This window comes from Pleurodeles waltl, chromosome 2_1 (genome assembly GCF_031143425.1).
Source record: "Pleurodeles waltl isolate 20211129_DDA chromosome 2_1, aPleWal1.hap1.20221129, whole genome shotgun sequence".
NCBI lineage: Eukaryota > Metazoa > Chordata > Amphibia > Caudata > Salamandridae > Pleurodeles > Pleurodeles waltl.
The window spans coordinates 347,284,358-347,298,630 of record NC_090438.1 but is presented as its reverse complement, the minus strand read 5'-3'; the positions used below and the strand labels follow the sequence as shown (position 1 = coordinate 347,298,630).

Here is a 14,273-nt window from a genome sequence, read left to right as displayed (position 1 = left end):
GTTAACACTTGACACCAACTTCAAAGCTCTCAGGGCTGCTTTGGTTTAGGTAGAAAGTGAGGGGGAAAAGACTATTGTTTGTGGCTCAAGATATTTGAGAGGTGCTGAGATGAGAAGACTATTAAGTTATTGAGAAGGAGAGAGGCAGGCTTTGGCAGTCAGTTGGGCAGATAAGAACTTCAGAAAATCTCTTTGAGGTGGTGGTGTTAGATAAGACTACAAACCCTTAAGGGGAGCTTGACTAAGAAAAAGTTTTATTTGATGTCTGGGAGAACGAGGTAATACACTGTGGAGTTACAAAAATATATGTTCTCAGTTGAGTATGTTCTGGGTGGAAAAAAGAAAGTGGATGACTGTCTGTCAAGGTTGGTTTCCTGTTCCTAGATTGAGGAAAGTGTCTGCGTCATTAACCCATGGGCCCTTACTGGAGGAGGAGTTGAGAAGGTAAATGGCTTGGGATGGATGTTTACCTAAATGTTGGAAGTGTAATAAAGAAGGTTGTCCAGAGAAGAAGGTTGTTAATGAGAGATTACAGTCTTAAGAGAAGTGAAGTAATAACTGTTTTATTAGTGAAGGTTCTGTTGTACCCACATATGGTTCAGATTAACCCAGCAATCTTTTGTTAGAAGTGGTGGTGATATTGTTGTACTGTTGAAGGCTGATGGTTCCACTCTAAACTTTTGGTGGACATGGATCTTTTTCTAGGTGGCCAGAAGTGACTTGTGCGGGAAACACAGCTTTAGGTGTTGAATTCTTAGCAGCATTGTTTAGGAGACATGATTTTCCTAAGGTTTTGCTGGCTGACAGTGCTGTTCTTTACTTGAACAACTATGAAGTTCTGCAATAATATGCCATGATTTGTTTTGTCTTTATTTATACTTTGTTTACCTTTTTTTCTCTGTTTCACTTTTTACAATTGACTTTACTCTTTCCCAAATGTTTCCATGGTCCTCTTTTATTCTGCTGTCCTTTCTCAAAGTAAATACTTTGGGGATTCTAGTGGGAGGGTTTCATGTGGAATAGTGTCTTAGTTATATATGTGGAGAAGATGTGTGGTATTTCCAGCCCTGTCTATGCTCAGTGAGGTTACCCACTCCAGAACTGTTAGAGGTGAACTCAGCAAGATTCTGTGTTGTGTCAGTTACAAAGGTAGCTGTTCATTGATAAAGTACAAAAGAGCTTTTTGGCTACACCCTTTTTGAAGCATATTTCCACCGATTTTACACTTACCCTTGCATCTAGTTTTACATTTATCCATTTTATTTCAATTACTATGGCAGAATATTGGCTTCATGTGCCTGAGTTGACACTAGATGTAGCACCACTTTTCTTGCACCCCTTAGCACCTCCCTAACGCCACCATGTGTGCCCCGTATCTAAGATATGGCGCACCATGGCGGGAGTTAGGGGAACTAGCATCAACATTTTTTAACACTAGTTCAGAGCTTTGCAGGATTAGTGTAAAAAATGTTGACGCTGTTCCTGCAAAGTCCATTGAGGGCCATTATGAATAATGGTGTGCCTCCTTTTAACGCTCTGAGGAGGCGTTAAAAGTGCTGAAAAAATGAAAGTACGCCATTTGTTTGGTCCCCTCTAATGGGGAAATGCCCCCTTTGCATATATTTTGCCTGGCGTAGGAATAATGCAGCGCAAAGAGTTACAAAGTGGTGCAATGCTTTTTGGGCCTTGTTTGGCCACATTAACATTTAAAAAATGTGTCTAATGCGGTGCAAGGAGGCGCTAGGGGCTCTTAAAATTGCCCCAATGTCTTTTTATGGTATGTGCATACAGAGATACATGATGCATAGAGTGTTTAGTTATCCCAATTGTCGAGTGAATATACTTGTCATGTCTGCCTCTTCGCTCTCTTATTTATTGGGAACTTAATGCACTATCTAGCTCCTGAGGTAGTGGGGTGACAAATATAGATAAGTGGATGCCTTACCGCATCGCCTTTTATTTCTACTGACGCCTTGAATGGGATTGACTCACAAACCCGTAATGGTCAATCAACACATTAATTCACCTCTGGTGGTATGGACGTTCTGGTATAAATGTTTGGCTTTAGGTGCCTTCCGGGGATCTCACATACTAACAACATGAGTGTCAGTAGTGTGCAATAAAACAGGATGCTACAACTAGTTTTGACAAGTTGAGTATGTCCTACAGTGTCTCGGTCAGTACCGCCCCTTTCCTTACTATAGGAGCAACAGTTTTTTGATTTCTCTGTAAAATTCTGGCAACCTTTATGCAGGCAGTGCAAGAACAGCACTCCACGCCTACTTCAAGCACAGTGAATGGTGTGCCTGATTGACTTTTGATGACCTAGGATGATTAGTAAAGACATCTTCACTTGCATGTCATTGTGATTTATACGAGTGTGCTTGGACGAAGCCAGTAATTTACTCAGATATTGCATATCAGTACCCTTGTTTGCAGTTCAATAGTATCAGGCCCTTTATACTTCAAGACCAGGATCTCCAAACATATACCAGCTAAACAATTCAGGGCGTTCTAGATTTTCTCCCAGAATATTGACCCTAAACTATCGACCTGCAACAAAATCGATTGCGAGATATCAGTCGGCATAATATCGTCAAGGGAGGTAAATGTTCAGTTAGAAAACTAAATCTATAATCCTATAGTTATGCCTAACTTGCTAATATCGTGCAAATCAATATTGTTTCACATCAACATTTCTTGTGCTCAGTATTTTGATATATTTGTAGTCGAGCACTACTTTCTCAGATACAGGAAAAGTTCAAGACCCACCAATTAAACTGACTTTTCACCATCCCATTTATAGACATTTATTTTGCTTCCTCTCTGCATCTCTTCTGTCCCCACTGTAATGCTATTGCACACGACCCTTTTTTCTACCAAAGCTGATATTAATTTAATGGTTCTTAAATACATGTAGAATCCTCTTTTTCCATTGCTTTTTCGTGGTTCCTGACATTTACGAAGTTGATCACTGAATACAGAAGATAAATGTACTGATTTATATAAAGCATATTTGCTCACTAAATCGTCTCATTCTGTGTTCTAGCTTCTCAAAAGTTGAAATATTAAAATTAACCTTTTTAATTACTAAACTATAATATGTTTTAGTGCAAACTATTTAAGTTGCAGTTTCACGGGAGGAGCAGTACTCATTGCAATTTTTGATAGTTCTCACTGTTTTTCCACGAAAAATGTGTCGCCGTCAAGCATTCATTTGAGAGGATTGAATCTAGCACATACTATGAGTCCTATTAAGATACAGACACAAGAATTGTAAGATTATATATTTGCATAGGTAGGTGCCAGTCATGAAACTCTTTTTTTTATATAAATAAATCGTTTTATGGAAATGAGAACATTTTTAAATGAGGCTTACACTGGAGAGCAGCTGGGACCACTCCAGAGTGAGATTGCTGAGACACCCCTCATTCATACTACACCCAGGTGTATTTACAGTAATTAAGCACTAGCAGTACCTAATTTTCAACGCATTAAAACAGAAAATTGCAGCATTTTTAAAACTGAACACGAAGTTTCTCAAAACCATTGCACATGAAACTTTATTTAGGATTTACAACCTTTATATTCTGACAAACATTTGTATGCAATGTCTTTTAATTCCTATTTTTTGTTTTCTGGTGCATGGATATCAAAATATAACTCTACCCGGGAAAGCATACATTTTGCACTACCAAAGGGAAACACGGCAAATTATAAATTGGTTCAGACGCATATAATGGTATCCAAAGTATTACAGTCTAGAGCTGTGCCCGAAAGTGTGGTTCTCTCCCAGAGAATACATTTCATTCCAGTTGTTGTCTCTCCATAAATTGGCTTGGCTGTATTTTTTTTAAATAAATGTTTGATATAAACATTACTAAACCTAGCCTGCCTTCGGTTCTTGTCCACGTGAGTAGGGCACATGCAAGGTAAACCTTAATGCCAGTGAAACAGTCTCTTGAATACTAAGTAATCTTAGGCAAGTTACAGGAGACAGTTATAAGTTTCCGCAGATCAAGCCTGAAGCTCTTAACAAATCATCAACGGGGAAGTGTATTGGTTGTAATAAAGCGGATTATAAGCGTTCTCTTTATTCATCTGCCTGTGAAAAGGTAATTAAATCAACTACTTGAGATGCAACACATCTTTCAAAGCTATGAATCTGAAAACGACTCATATGTTTGAAAGTGAATATCTTTTCAGAATTTCATCAAAGGATTAATACAATTCTAGGTAAGTTATGCCTTCGTCGTAGGTTTCATAATGCAAAGCAAAAACATTTCGCGAGCTAAATGGCGGTTATTAAACTTTGTGTTTAGCACCAGCGGCTATTAATGAAATTATTCTTCAAATATTGAGAGACATTCCGTTCACCTTAGAGACTTTCATGTTATGAGACTATGCACATGCACTAGACTGATAATGTAAATCTATATACTCAGTTTTATTGTTTATGCCTCAAAACTGCTGATGCATTTATCCTCAGTGAAATGTAAGTACTTAAAGAAAGCATTTTATTGCAACTATATACAAAGTATCATATATGATAAAACCCCAGACTCTGCAGACCCGTTTAAAGAGTGCCTAGATATGAATGGTAATAGATGACTACATGCGACAAAAGGGATGTATAACCCTAATAGGATAGATACAGGATAAAGTACTCGCTACCGTACATTACAAGGATATTGCAAGTGACCGAGGAACTCCTTGCATAGAGAAACACAGCCAAAGGCTAAATTCCTTTAAGTCATTCTACTCTAGGGGCCAGATGTAGCAAAGTTGGAAATTGCGATTTGCAATTTGCGAGTCGGAGCGACTCGCAAATTGCAAGTCTCAATTTCCAATGCAGAACGGTGTCTCAGACACCGTCTGCGACTCGCTATGGGGTCACAATGACCCACCTCATTAATATTCATGAGGTGGGTCGCAAATTGCGGCCCCATAGCGAGTCTAGGCACTCGCAAACATGGAGGCCTGCTGTCGTCAGCAGACCTCCATGTTCGTTTTTTTTTTTTAAGTGTAGCCCGTTTTCCTTAAAGGAAAACGAGCTGCACTTAAAAAAAAAAACGAAACCTTTAGTTTCGTTATTTTTTCAGGGCAGGTAGTGGTCCCTTGGACCACTACCTGCCCTGAAAAAATTGTTTTAAGTCCATTCGCAAAGAGGAAGGGGTCCCATGGGGACCCCTTCCAATTTGCGAGTGGGTTACCATCCACTTGAAGTGGATGGTAACTGCGATACCATTTGCGACCGCATATGTGGTCGCAAATGGTATTGCATGCCACTCCGAATCTTAAATAGGAAGGGAACACCCCTTCCTATTTGCGATTCTGAAATGCATATTGCGAGTCGGTCCCGACTCGCAATATGCATTTCTGCATAGCAAAGAGGCATTTGCGCCTCGCAAACGGCGATTTTCGCCGTTAGCGACGCGCAAATCCTTTGCTACATCTGGCCCTAGGTGGCTTGCAATATCCCTAACAAGTACAGCTAAGTATTTTATTCCTTATAGTAAATGATTACACCATCTCCCTTCCCGCAAATCACTTAAATGTTGGTTGCCTTGCTCTTTCATTTGAAAGAGTTAATATGGTTGCAGACATGAAGGAGAAGGAAGAATTTAGTTTGAAATTAAACACACCAAAACAGCTAGTAATTTATTTTAAACACATATTCGAATCAATTTACTATAAATCAGATTTTCAAAAGTGTTGAGGCTCAGAATCTGTAAAAAAGGCAGAAGGATTCTATTTTTCCTGTAAAGATCTTAAGTGTCGAAATAAAACCCATAAAGCATTGAATTTCTTCTTTCTGCTTACCCACGTGTGTTTTAGAAAAACAAGAGGAATAGAAAGCCACTTTTGTGTTGCTTTGTTTAAACTGCAGCGTTCTCTTATCTTGAATCTTGGCCGTGGGCTGTGGCTGGAGGCATTATCATGTTGAGAACTTGGGTTCGTGGCCAAGATTGTGACTGGACTGGATGCTCCCTGAGTGAGCTCCATGCTGGGCCCACAATTAAATCTATCACTATCCGTGCCATTTGGCATGCAGCTACAACAACATGCCCAAATTCATACTCCCTACTCTGTATTCAGTTTGAGATAGCCGCTGATGAGCTGTGTGCTCGCCCCACTAGAATAGCGCGGTGCCAGTCAAGTCCGATATAAGTGAGGGCCTCTTTCAAGGACCGCTTATTTGAGAACACACCTGCATCGCCGGTGCAGTCATTCCAAGAGTGACTGTGAGAAGCCTCCGACATCATCTGAAGACTAGTGTGGGGCCCGGTAAGCTAACTGGGTTGCAGGAGGACTGAACCCCGTGCTCTGAGTCCAACGTTGTGCCTACATCGGGTCCCAGTGAGAATTGCCTCATCAGCAGTGCCTGAATCGCCAGAAGGACCGCACCTAGAGCAGAGGAGAAACCCTAAAAGTAATTGCCCACCTCGACTGTGATGCACCACAGTAAGTTGAGAAGGCTGCGAGGGGGGCTGAGTGTTCGCACTCTGTGCCTGGCAGGGTGTCTGACATCTGGGAGCCGGGGTGGACTCCCCAGTGTGTGCCTGTGTGTGGGACAGCACACAACTCAGTAGGGAGACTGTGCAAGACAGAGCGAGATATCCAAAAAGTGCCCAACAGCTGCACTGGTGGTCTGCATGGGGCTCTGCGCTGCCCTAGGATGTAGGCACAGCAGCCGAATCCCACCCCTGAGAATCCTGTGAGGGGGAAGCTTGAAGTTGTGTGCGTGACCCCCACACAAATCTCTGCGACTGTCCATTGCTGCAGGAGTCATGCTGGTTCTGGCTACAAAAGGGACAGTTGCAGAACTTGAGTAGGCCTCACAGATCTAAAATGGCACACAGTGTATAGGAAGCACATTATCATTTGAAACCCCGGTGCAGCAGAGCAGGAGTCCTATAGATTGGGGTGCGGTGGTGGACAGAACTGGAGCACCCTAGATACTGTGGCACTGGGAACTCATGACACCTTGTTCACCTCCACTCAGAGGCCAAATCCCTGCTGCTCTCCCTGTGGCACATCGCCACTTCTTGGACTGCTACCACAATACGAATAGGCCTACCCACATTTACACATGAGACTCCCCCACTGGCAACACCTAATGAGGCCCCACACCCCTCCCTACAGTGGTGGAAGGTGGTTGACAATGCCCACGGTATCCCAGAGACACTACTACCAGTTAAAAAGTGTGAGACAGGAACTCCACAGCACCCAAGTTACGCACCAGCATGGAGAAGCAATCTCCTGGACACCTGTGGCCAACAGAGGGTGGTCGTCAAACCCTTCCCTTCCATCACTGGAATGGTGAGTCAGCGATCTGAAGGGTACCAGGGTGAGATGACGCAAGGAGCTGCACCCACGACCAAACCGCCTGATTACATGAGGGTGCATAATAGGCAGGCACTCCACTACCCTCATGCAGTTCACCTAAAGGCCTCAACTGCTAGAACTGTTTCACAGACCTCTGTGACCACCTGTGGGATAGTGGAAGGGAAGCAAGATCACAGGCTCATGCATACCTCAACTGCTCCATCAGACACCCCACAGCCCCATGATGCAATGATGGGGAAACCCACACTGATCCAGAACTTGATCATCATCCTCATCCTCAGCGCGAACCACGAGTGCCCTTATTACCCATCTTCTCAATTACTGTGACCTGGACCTAATCCTGCAGCGAAACCGAATGAAGGGTCCTTAGTGATATGAAAACATGGAGATCGCAGCATACCCCAACTTTACGGCAGAGGTACAGCCCCTCCAGGGATCCTATACATCAGTTAAGCAACGTCTAAGGGAACTGCAACTGAAATACGCACTCCTGTTCCCGGTGAAGCTCAAAGAAATGGATGGACAGACCGCCCACATCTTTACAACTCCTGAAAATGTGAGGACCAGGTTTCACATGGAAGTCATGGCTCGAAACCCCAGGTGGATGAAGACTGGGTGACTCATTGTCCTAAATGCAGAAAACACAGCACTGCACATTCTCAGCCTACTCAGGATCAGGCATCTGCAGGACAAGCATAGGCGGTGGCAAATGCCTCACAACATAGCACAAACCCCTTCTTCCTCCTTTGTTCCATGCAAGTCTCAGACTCCATTCTAGCACTGGCGGATCCTCAAACACCAGAACTGACCATAGACCGAACCTAACACAAATGGCAGCAGATGATCTACTGTGAATGGCTCTCCTGAGATAGGGTACTGTAAGGCAATGGGGGGAGATCAACCAGGCCATGTCCTAACATTGCCACTGCAGCAGGCCTGACGCTGAACTGTTCAATGTGGGTCTATCTGGGGCAGAACAACGGCAATGGCAGTGCCATGTCCCACATAAACTCGAAAGAGGACTTACACCTATTTTTTGTTAGTTCCCTCAGTCACTGTTTACATGTTGTGGTCCTATGGCAGGGGCACCAGTGTCTCCTGGACTTTGGGGGAAACAGACGTTGAGGATCTTTGATTTTACTGTTGTTGTTATTGATTTACTGGAGATATGCTGAAGGACTGCTGGTCTGCCATACATCATCGATGAGAGGGACTTGCTGCAAGGAGGAGGGGTCACTTGGGCCGGACGTCACATGCCTAAGGAGCAGACCTATAGGAATGCTAACTGCTGTGAGTGCAACCAACAAACAGAAAATGGAACTCATCCTAATATCCAAATGTGGAAAGTGAGCAGCATGGCTATTCCCACCAAACGCTATTGTATCCATGCCTACCTTGAAGGCCATCACACATAGTTTGCAATGCTTCAAGAAACATACCTAACACTAGCTGTATTGCAGAGGGTCCATATGAAATGGAGGGGGCAAACATATAGCACAACCACATCTGTATTCACTCGTGGGGTACTCTTATGGCTTGCCTCAGGGGTCATCTATGTGGTGACCAGTCACAGAGTAGACGAAGGTAAACAATCAGTACTCACAGAAGGACACCTTGATGGGGCTCCCCTCACATTGGTGGCAGTGTACACCCCCAATACTAACCAATTGGGCTTTACAGACACTCTCACCCCTGCACCTTTTCGAGACGCACAATCTTCAGGGCTTTGGGCCAGTGACTTTAATTGTGTGCCTGACACAGGCCATGGCAGCTGTGTCCCTCCAATGTGGACTGCCACATGTGATCAGATATCATATAACAAATATTTGTGTGAAACACATTTAGACTCAGTTTTTTATATTGTAACAGAAATATCTTGCTCCTAAATTATTCATGCCACAATTCCTGAATTAAGAAGAAAATCATCTGTTTTAAAGCATCTAAAAGTTATCGACTAAAGCCAGTACCCAAACACGTTTAACAACACTCATTTATTGGTATGAGAGATGCATTGCCATATTGTAAAATATCCTTTATGTAATCAAACTATAAAGAGAAATAGAAAAAAAGTGCTCCCCAAGCGAACGAGAGACAACACCACAAAAAGACAATAATAGAATCAATTGTGTTTCTGGAATGCTTAGTGTATCTCAAAAAGATAGCCTCTTATTGAATCATGCAGTATATTTGTCGATACAGTGATTAATCAGTCACAACATACCAAACGAGGTCTGTCTGATTAGACTGTCAACGACGTTTGGACCCTCATGAAGGATACCAGGGTCTCATCAGGGGAACAATGACCTGGGAATGGTAATTGTTACAAATTGAGAAATTTAAGGACCTTGTTTTGGAAAAGGATAATGATATCTATGTCTAGACCAAAGTGGTGCTTTAGTCATCCTTTAGTCACCTTAATTTGTAGTATCGGCTGACTGGCAGCTTCTTCCCACAGTGTGGAGCGCTATGCACAATATCTCCCAGTCGGAGTAACAGGCCACATGACACAACACTTTAAAACATGGCTTAACCTCCGGCGCTTATACAATGTACAGTGCCTTGGACACCCACTAGAGTGTGAATTTTAATTTTACTCCCCAGTCCATGACATCCATACTAGAATAGACCTTCGCCTAGGCACAAACAACTGGGAACAAATATAATTCAATCAGTATTCCTAGCACGCACCCTCTCAGATCATTGCCCCTATAGGTGACTTTACAATGGGGTTGGCCATGTCCAAGGAAATCCACCTGGAGACTGCAAACAGAAGCTCTCTGAGAACCTCCATTTTGAGATGACTTAACAAAGTGTGTCACCCAATACTTCGACCTGAATAAAGGGCCCACACTGACTCAGGGAATGCAGAGGGATGTACACAAAGTGGTCATCAAGGGTCACTGCATGACAGCCACATGGAGGATAAGCCAACACTTATAAAAATAACTGGTGGCATTAGAACAGGAGTTGTGGACCCTAGAAAAGAGGGTCACTAACTGGATCACAACTCCCAAACACCGCCAACAACTGCACAAACAGCGCAATGACATGGAGACGCCGCTGGGGTAGCATGACAAGAAGTAGCACCTGACCATGTTACACACTGAGGGGGATTGCTCGAGGAGGCTTGGGGAGGCTCCTGACCTGGACAGTAAGAGAAGACCAGCAGCGGCTTTTGATAGGAGCTATTAGAATGGAGGGTGACACACTAGTCACAAACCCATCAGCTATTAACACTGTATTCCAGGGCTATTAGTAGTCACTGTCAAGAGTGGTTGATCCCTCAACACTAGAACACACACAAGATTTCCTACTAAACTTACTGTTAGACAGGTAGTCCCCACTACAGCGGACTGACATAGATGAACCTCTATGACTAGAGGAAATACGGCTGGCTATCGCTCAAGCTTCCCACAATAAGATGTCTGGCACAGGTGGGCTTCTGATCGAGTACCATGCCCCTCTGTCCACTCCCATTAGTCAACATTTAATGGAGATGCACAACAAAGCTAGAGAGATGGAACATCTCTGGGACTCGCTGCGTGAAGCTTTAATCGTGGATTTGCCCAAACCCAGTCATAACTAGGCCCGGGCGGCAAAATTCACTCCGCTCGCAGATTTCACAGAATTTGGTGGATGGCCTGGAGCTTTAGTAGGGGCCTAATTAGTTTTTTGCAATTCATTTTTCACCTTTCGTAAAGGAAAAATGTTGCATAGTTCAGTACCTTTTCTCCATGTTTGTTACATTTGCAATATTCATTTAATTTACTATGCGGCCCAGGCTGCCAAAAGCCCATCCAGCCGGGAGGCCCAATACTAGTCATCAGTGCATGAAAGAACTGTTTCTGTGGTATATGTTTTTAAAACATCACTTTAGGCCAGGGATGGCATAGAATTAAATCAAAAATGTTGGCTATTGTTTGTACTTTATGTTTTTTCCCCGCAAAAAGTGTATATGTTGGGTGGTATTGATATCATAGTAGGATGTCTGTTGTTGTAAAATGTGTATAGCTCAGTTAAGTTTCATGTTTGGCATTGCTGAATTATTGGTAGGGTTTTTGTCAGTGTTACCATGCCTCCTTTGTCTGGCCAGTGTTTGTGTTTGCATAGGCCACCATTTGTGCTTGTTCTCCATGCCATGTGGCCAGAAGCCATTTTGTCTAAACTGTGTCCATAAGCTTGAATGTGTTATGTGTTCTCCATATCTCTTTGCTTGCGGTTGTTGTTTGACCATGTGCCGTTTCCTGCAGCCACCCAGTGTGCTTTTGCCGTTTGCTTTTATATGTTCTTTGTTCTCCATGACTCCTTGATCTCTGTTGTTTGACCATGTGTCCAGTTACCATTTTCTGTAGCCAGCCAGTGTGCTTTTGCTGTAGGCTTAAATGTGTTCTTTTTTCTTCATGATTCCTTACTCGCTGTTGTTGTTTGACCATGTGGCCCGAGGCCATTTTCTGCAGCCATCCAGTGTGTTTTTGCCATAGGGTTGCATGTGTTCTTTGGCTTTAGGCCTCCTTGCTCATTGTTGCTGTTTGACCATGTGGCCAATGCCCATTTTATGCAACCAGCCAGTGTGCCTTTGCCATAGGCTTGCATGTGATATTGGTTTAATAATGTTCTTGAGGATCATTGCAGTATATGTATATGATTATGATGAACAATACTCTATATTACATGCATTTTTGACCTGCACCTTCTTGCCTCCCAATAGGTTTCTCCTAATCCCGTAGTACAAAATCAGCAATTAATTTTTGTTTTTTTGTTTTGTTTTTCTTAGTTTAATTTTTTTTTTAGATTTTTGTATTTATTTTCATGTTTGTAATGGTTTTTATTTATTTTTTGCATTTTGCCTTGATGCATCCACCTACTGACTCCCATAGGTGCATAGCCGCACAACAACATTCTTCTTTTTTAGGTATTATTCAATTTCCTCTCCACCCCCTGCCTGCCATAGAGTAGGTGCATTGCACATACATTAGCATAATTCATTTTTCAAATGATTACTCCATTTCCCCCAGACCACCTTGTCTAGCCTAGGCCCACATTACCCTTCATTTTTTAGGGATTATTCCATTTACCCCTGCACCTCCCTGACTGCCACAGGTGTCTCCTTTAGAATAGAATAGGAGCTATATCTGTTATGTTATCCTGATTGGAAATTACATTTTATGTTATGGTGGTGTGGTTTGGTTTTAAAATGGTTGAATATATTGTGGTTAATTATTACCTATGTAACTAGCCCAACTAAATTATATTGTCTTTGTTTATACTAAGTCAAACTGCAACAATGCCCCTTTCCACTAAATGTTTTTCTTGCTTGTTTGCTTTTAGGTGCACAAGAGAAGAGACATAACCCACAGTACTGCCAAACAGAAAGCCTGTCGAAAAAAGTGACCACACAACACATGACTTCAGTCCTCCAATCCCTTCAGCTTCTGCAGCTCAGTCCCACTGACAACTGACAGCTTCAATATGGCCCCAAAAAAGGTGTTGCCAAGAAAGTGGCCAGTGAGAAGAAGCAGCTTTCCACCACTGGTGTACCGATGACTACCTTTTTTGGGAGACATGTGCCTGCCACACTGGTCTTCGAGGACGAACATGAGAGCAGCACTCCTGCATCAAGGCCATCACCCCAGCATAAGGCCAAGCCCATGACTGTCAGCGAGGCAGCCACTGCAATCATGGCAACACAGATTAACATTGATGTTGAATTGCATTTGTCCCTTTCCTAAAGTAGTACCCAATTGTTTCAGGAAACAGAGTAAAGTGGACAACAGCCACAGCCAGCAATAGTAGATATTCCTGAAATTGGAAAAGGAGGTTGAACTTCCTGCCGAGCAAGGACTTCTTCTTCTAGAACCATTGGCTCCTAGAACTCCAGCAAGAAAAAAGGAAGGGTGCGCCACCATCTTCTCGAAGCAACCCTTCTGATTATGATCTGGGCATGGTTTGGAACCCGGCAGAGCCAGAGGGATGCCAGGAGAAGCAAGGGACAAGAAAAGTTCTTGAAGGAGGATGATGATGAGCCAGTCATTGTTATGGAAGCTGGCACAGAGGAGTCCGACATTACCCCTCCTGTTCAACCTGCTCCAAGGGATGAGGCACAGGTAGCATTGCCAGCGCCAGCTCCCATATTTGTAAAAGCCCCTCCTGAGACCTGCCTCAACCCCTACCTCAGTAGAAGTATGCACTGCAGAGTGGCATCCAACAACACACCCACCAAACTCCAGTTCTTCTTCAAGCTTTGGTTATGGTACACTAAGAAAGTACTCTTCCGCAGTTTGGGACCTTTCTTCGCTTAGCAAGCAGGAGGAGAATATAGCAATATGCTTCATTTGTCATGCAAGTATTGGTTGAGATAAGTCTGGTTCATTCTATGGAACTTGAGGCCAAGCAACCCATAAAAAAACGACAATGCAATCCAGTGGAAGGAGCACCTTAAAATCATTTTTAAACATGAGTGTGGTGATGAAGGTAAGGAGAGCCAGCAAACATAGGCTACAATCATGGTGGAAGACTTGAGGAAAAAGAGGGTGACATCTTTACTCAAACAAGCCCTGTCATCAGCACAGCACCAGCATTACCCTCCATAGTAACCCCAAAGATACAAGACTCAGAGTCAGCTGGAGACACCACAGCAGACAATTATTGCCCAAAGACGCACAAGAGTCTACCACCTCCTATTTCTTGGAAGTCGCCAGCATCAGTCCCCCCAGAAAAAAAAAAAACAGACTACTAGGGGCCCTATAACAACAACCACCCAAAGTCATGTTTGTACAATGAGAAGCTGGCTAAAATGTTAGCGCGGGACCTCCTCCCTTTTTCTTTTGTGGAAGCAGTGGGATTTTTAGAATTTGTGTTGGCCATCTGCCCGAAACGGAAGGACCTATTTTGTCAGAGTTGTAGTTGCAACGGTCCATCACAAT

General features: G+C 43.2%; 1 long non-coding RNA gene across 1 annotated transcript in view; it reads left to right on the top strand.

Moving 5' to 3' along the window:
* Positions 1 to 12,907, top strand: part of LOC138258837 (uncharacterized) — a 120,746-nt gene extending 107,839 nt beyond the window's left edge. Inside the window, exon 3 of the long non-coding RNA XR_011198588.1 lies at positions 12,679 to 12,907. This is a non-coding gene — a long non-coding RNA (uncharacterized lncRNA). The remainder of the gene's footprint in view (positions 1 to 12,678) is intronic.
* The last annotated feature ends 1,366 nt before the right edge of the window (positions 12,908 to 14,273 follow it).